The sequence below is a fragment of the Tenrec ecaudatus genome, chromosome 2, assembly GCF_050624435.1.
Source record: "Tenrec ecaudatus isolate mTenEca1 chromosome 2, mTenEca1.hap1, whole genome shotgun sequence".
NCBI lineage: Eukaryota > Metazoa > Chordata > Mammalia > Afrosoricida > Tenrecidae > Tenrec > Tenrec ecaudatus.
In genome coordinates, this window is record NC_134531.1 from 263,480,153 (window position 1) to 263,485,650 (window position 5,498).

Sequence of the window (5,498 nt, forward strand, 5' to 3'; positions counted from 1 at the left end):
TCAAAGAAGACAACATAGAATTTCCTCATAGCGTTTCTTAAACTTTAAATCTTATTGAGATTACACAGAGATAGCCTCATCTTTCTGCCACAGAGAGACTGGTGGGTTCGAACCACTGAACTTATGGTTAACAGCTCAGTGGGTCTTATTGTCTTTCTTAATGTTAACTGTATTGTGATTACTATGTGTAGGTGATTAGGCATTGGATCCTGCTTTCTTGTTTGGAACTCTGAAACAATGAGGAAATTCCTGACTTCTCTTCACCTCACAGTTCTCATTTTACAGTGAGTAGATTGACCTCATAGTGATCCTATAGGGTAGAGTAGAACTGTCTCTGTGGGCTTCAGAGAATATAACTCATTATGAGAATAGAACACTTTGTCTCTCACCCAAGGAGCAGCTGGTGGTTTAGAACTGCTAATCGTCGGGGTTGCAACCCATTATACCACAGAGGGTTGCTTTGAGTTGGATTCAGCTCTATGGCAGAAAGGTTTTTGTTGTTGGAGACTGATCTCAGTATGTGTCGTAGGGATAAATCTGTAGCACATAAGCAGTGCAATGAACATATTGAGCCTTAAACTGGAGTCTACTATGCATTATAACAATATTAAAGTGGCGGAGCAGTGTGAAGAAGAGGCGAGAACGACCCCCAGATCGACCAGAGCCTGCGCGCCACCGCATCCCCTCATTCAGCGCCTGCGCCCCGCCGCCCTCGTCACCATGCCCAAGAGAAAGACTGAAGGGGATGTTAAGGGAGATAAAGCCAAGGTGAAGGATGAACCTCAGAGGAGATCAGCAAGGTTATCTGCTAAACCTGCTCCTCCAAAACCAGAGCCTAAGCCGAAAAATGCCCCTGTGAAGAAAGGAGAGAAGGTACCTAAAGGGAAAAAGGGGAAAGCTGATGCTGGCAAGGACAGGAACAACCCTGCAGAAAATGGAGATGCCAAAACAGACCAGGCACAGAGAGCTGAAGGTGCTGGAGATGCTAAGTGAAGTGTGTGCATTTTTGATAACTGTGTACTTTTGGTGACTGTACAGTTTGAAATACTATTTTTATCAAGTTTTATAAAAATGCAGAATTTTGTTTTACTTTTTTTTTTAAGCTATGTTGTTAGCACACAGAACACTTCATTGTTGTCTTTTGGGGGAGGGACAAATATCAATACGCTGTCTCCAAAGCTGGATGGAGTGAAAAACAACACTTTGCCCCGCTAGTTTTGAGAGACTCCCTCTGGGGTTCCAGGGGAAGGGGGGATTCCCTGACATGACCCACGTTTGCCACCTTGGCACACACACCTTGTGAGGGGGAAAGTACAGCTGCGTTTTGACATCCTCCACCCCTTCTTCTCTTTCCCCTCTGCCTTCAGCGCAGACTTAATTCCACAAACACAGACACCTGTTGGGACCTGACCTCAAAACATTGGCTGTTAGTTTATCGGCGATTTGGACTTTCCAGTGACGCCATCCTCATGGCATCCCTCGAAAGAGCAGCGCCACCTTTGTTCAGATGGGCGATTCTGCCGTGTCCATTTCATTTTCTGAACGACAGGGTCGGCTCGTGAAACGTTGTTAAAACAACATGCTCAATGTGAAATGTCACCCTCGCTCTTAACCTTCCCGGGTCAGAGCACCAGCTGAAGACTTCAGTGGGTTTTACAATGGCTTTCTCATTTTGGTAGTCCATTGAAGAAGTGAATTTAAAAGTTGTTATATGCTGTTAACAATCGTCTGCCCATGTCCTGCCTGAATACCATGATTGTTTATGAGAAGTGTCTTTAATAAAGCTGGATACAATTTGAAAAAAACAAAACAAAACAAAACAAAAAATATTAAAGTGGCATGTAATTCTAAAAATAATAAAACAGCAAATAAAACAATAACTGATAGCACTTACATTAATGTATGTTAATACATTCTTTGGTTGATTGTTGATTTCTACTAATCTATACACTAATGTTACTGCATGATCTGGCTCCATAGATGTTATTTGGATTCATCTTGCCCTCAGCAATGCCACAGGGGACCGACATGGACTTAAGGGCGTGTCCTAACCAGATGTTAGCAAAATGTTCACAGATATGAAACCAAATACATGATGTCATAAATAAATAGATAAATAAATGGAATTTTGCCAAAAAAAGCTAAATAGAGTTTCTAGGAATATGGACATCAGTTAACAAGCATAGGAAGATATTCTCAACAAGTACCAGAGAAGTACCACTAAGAGTGAAGTAAGCCCTGTGCTCCAAGAAATCTAGAAAACAAAACAAAACTCAAACTTACAAGGTAAGCACACCACTGTTTGGTAAAGTTGTCGCTCATTGGAACAGAAGGAGCAAGGGGAAGAGGCTGCACTACCATTCACAGGAAGACCAGTAATTCCTGGGGCCACTACTGACTCTCCTTCACAACTGACCAGTGGCCTGAGCTGCTTCTGTGTGCAACTTGATTTGGCAACTTTATACAGAGAGGGAAAAGACCTAAGAGAAGCAAAGAAATACTTAAGAAGAAGTACAAAGGAGGGGGATTTTCACTCCCTAACCTCAAACCTATTTTACAGCCACAGTATTCAGAAAAGCCCAGTACAATGATAGATATACAGACGCACCAACCAAATAGAAAACCTGCGAAAGAATCCATCCACCTACAGGCAAATGATTTTCAACAAAAAGCCAGAAAACATTAAATTGGAAAGAAGTCAAAAATGCACTTAAGCTGCATCGGAGATACAAATGTAAATCCCAGAACTATAAGGGTCACCAGTGAGAAAGAGGGATAAACTTGTGTCCTCCTGCAGATTGTACACATAATAAGACACATAATGAACTAAGCACACACAGTGAAAGATGGAATAGATAGTTAGCAACTATTGAAAATAGTAGTTATGGGCATCAAAAGGCTTTAACAAAAGTGTAAAAGAGAGCCCATAAACTAGGGGGTGAGGGGAGACAGCAGTAACAGAAAGGACAAAGGACAAATTTCTAAAATCTATAGAATTGATCAAGACTCCAATAAGAAACACACACACACACACACACACACACACACAAATATACAATTAAAGAGTGAACAAATGTATGGCCAGAAAGTTTACCAAAAATAACCTTCAAATGGCTAATTAACGTATGAAAATGCTCGCTATCTTTAGCCATCTGGGAGATACAGATCAAAAAAATGGTGATCTATCACTTTATACCAGCAGCAATAGTCCAATTCAGGAAAATAGAATGAAAGAAAATGTTGGAGATGATGCAAAGAGATTGGAACTCTCATGCATTGCTGGTGGGATTGTAAACCCAGAAAATCATTGTGGAAAGTGATGTGGTGCTACCAAAAAAAACTGGAAATGAAAACACCTTGTGGCTCAGAAATACCTTGCTGGATATATGCTCCAAAGAAATAAGAGACACAACACAAATGATGTCTGCTCTCCCATGTTCATTGCAGCACAGTTCACAATAGCAAGAAGGAGGAAACTGTCCAAATCAGTAGAAGTATAGATAATGAAAACTGTGGTCAACACGTCCCATGGACAGTATGGACCTCTAAAACACCAGGGATGCAACCACAAAGCACTTCATGATATGAAAAGACCTGGAAATCATTATGCTGAATGATATTAGTCAATCACAAAAGGACAAATATTGTTCTCAACCTGTGGGTTGTGACCCCTTTGGGGGTCGAATGACCCTTTCACAGGGATCACCCGATTGATAACAGTAGCAAAATTATAGTTGTGAAGTAACAATGAAAATAATTTTATGGTTGGGGGGTCACCACAGCATGAGGAACTGTGTTAAAGGGTTGCTGCAGTAGGAAGGTTGAGAACCCTTGTTGTGTGAGATCACCAAGACAAGGAGAAACACCAAGACAGAGGCAGGCATCTGTTCTCAAGTCAACCAGGTATTATGCCGGCCTAATGCTTACGATCCATATATAACTCCCTTATTGGTACATTTTGAAGACCACTTCATCAGATGAGGCCTCCCATTCTCTGGGTCATGTTGAGAGGAGAGGAAGAAGACCAATAATTTCCTGTCATATAATATTGTTACACAGCCATACTAATGGAAGGGCCATTCATACAAGGGTGTTCACTGAACCTTAATGTAATTCAAGTCCAAAGGAAAAGAGGCAGCGTCATATCTGTCTCAGAGAAAAGGATTTCACTTTGTTGCTGGGTAAACCAGGGAATTGTCATTGGGGAACGTGCTTAACATTACTAATATGTACAATGAGAATTTGTATTATGTTCCCAAAGATGCAAATTTAACTAACTTTCTATCCAGTCCTTAATGGCCCAGTTCTGCTATGGACAACGGAGACTTTACACTTTGTCTTTTTTTTTTTTTTTTTTAAGAGCACAGCATCTTTCATAAACCACAATGGAAAAGTCCCCTTGGAAACCTCACTAAAGGAACTGGACTTTACCTTCAAGCCACCTGGAGCAGATTCAGGGAGCTGAGATATGCCATTGAAGTAACAGCTTAAAGGCCCCAGTGAGCTCTGAAGCAGATAACTATTATCCAAAGGTTGTGAATTTTGAAGTCATTGTGCTTTGGTTCAAAGTTATAGCTTTGAGGTTTCCCAATACTTGGGAATTTCAGATGACCATGTTTGGTATTTTCATACTCTTGTTTGCTTTTTTGGTGATATGTCTTAGTCCATCCTGTATAGTTCTGCTTTAGTGAATGAGTGATAGTATTTTTCTTTCTCCAACCCTTATTGTTTGGTAAATAGTGTCTAGTCACTTAAGATTCTGATCTATACAGGTCAACAATTCATGTATGTTATTTGGAATACTATCTTATATGTGTATATTTTCCTATTTTCAATAGTATCTTAAATTTTATACCATTGATTAATGTAAATACTATATGTTCCATGCATATTATTTGTAATATTCCCAATAAAATGATAATGATATACCTTAAGTGGATGAGAGACTCCTATAAACCATACATATATACTTGGATTTTGAGCTCACACAACCTTAAGCTGTAAGAACAAGTCGTTTTTATGACATGGTGCTTTTCAATATTTGTCTTCATGAAGCGATCACTGAAGATATGGATGTTATAGCAACATGTGACTAAATCAGATGGTGCCCGGTAATTAGTAAGAATACCATCTGGACTCTTAAAGGCAGGTCTTAAAACAAACAATTATCTAAGTGAGTTGTAAGCTAAGGCTACAAAGTGAAAGCACACCAGCCTTAGTGATGCAAGGATTTTAAACAATAAAATCTAAGACCAGAGGGGAGACTTTTAAGAGAGCTTTTAATAGATGACAGTCTACCGCTTGTCTGCCCTTTTGTCACACTGTGGTGGGTTGTGAGTTGCTGCAATGCAGAAAGCTATGCCACTGGCATTTCAAATACTAGCAGGTTCACTCAAAGGGGGAGATTTCAGCAGAGCTTCCAGACTAAGAACAGACTACAGCTAAGGAGCAGACTGTCTACTACAGATAAATTATCCACTGAAAAAGATGCGGACAGC

At 40.1% G+C, this 5,498-nt stretch overlaps 1 pseudogene; it reads left to right on the forward strand.

Moving 5' to 3' along the window:
- The first annotated feature begins 720 nt into the window (after positions 1-720).
- On the forward strand, positions 721-1,048 carry LOC142441470 (non-histone chromosomal protein HMG-17 pseudogene; annotated as a pseudogene).
- The last annotated feature ends 4,450 nt before the right edge of the window (positions 1,049-5,498 follow it).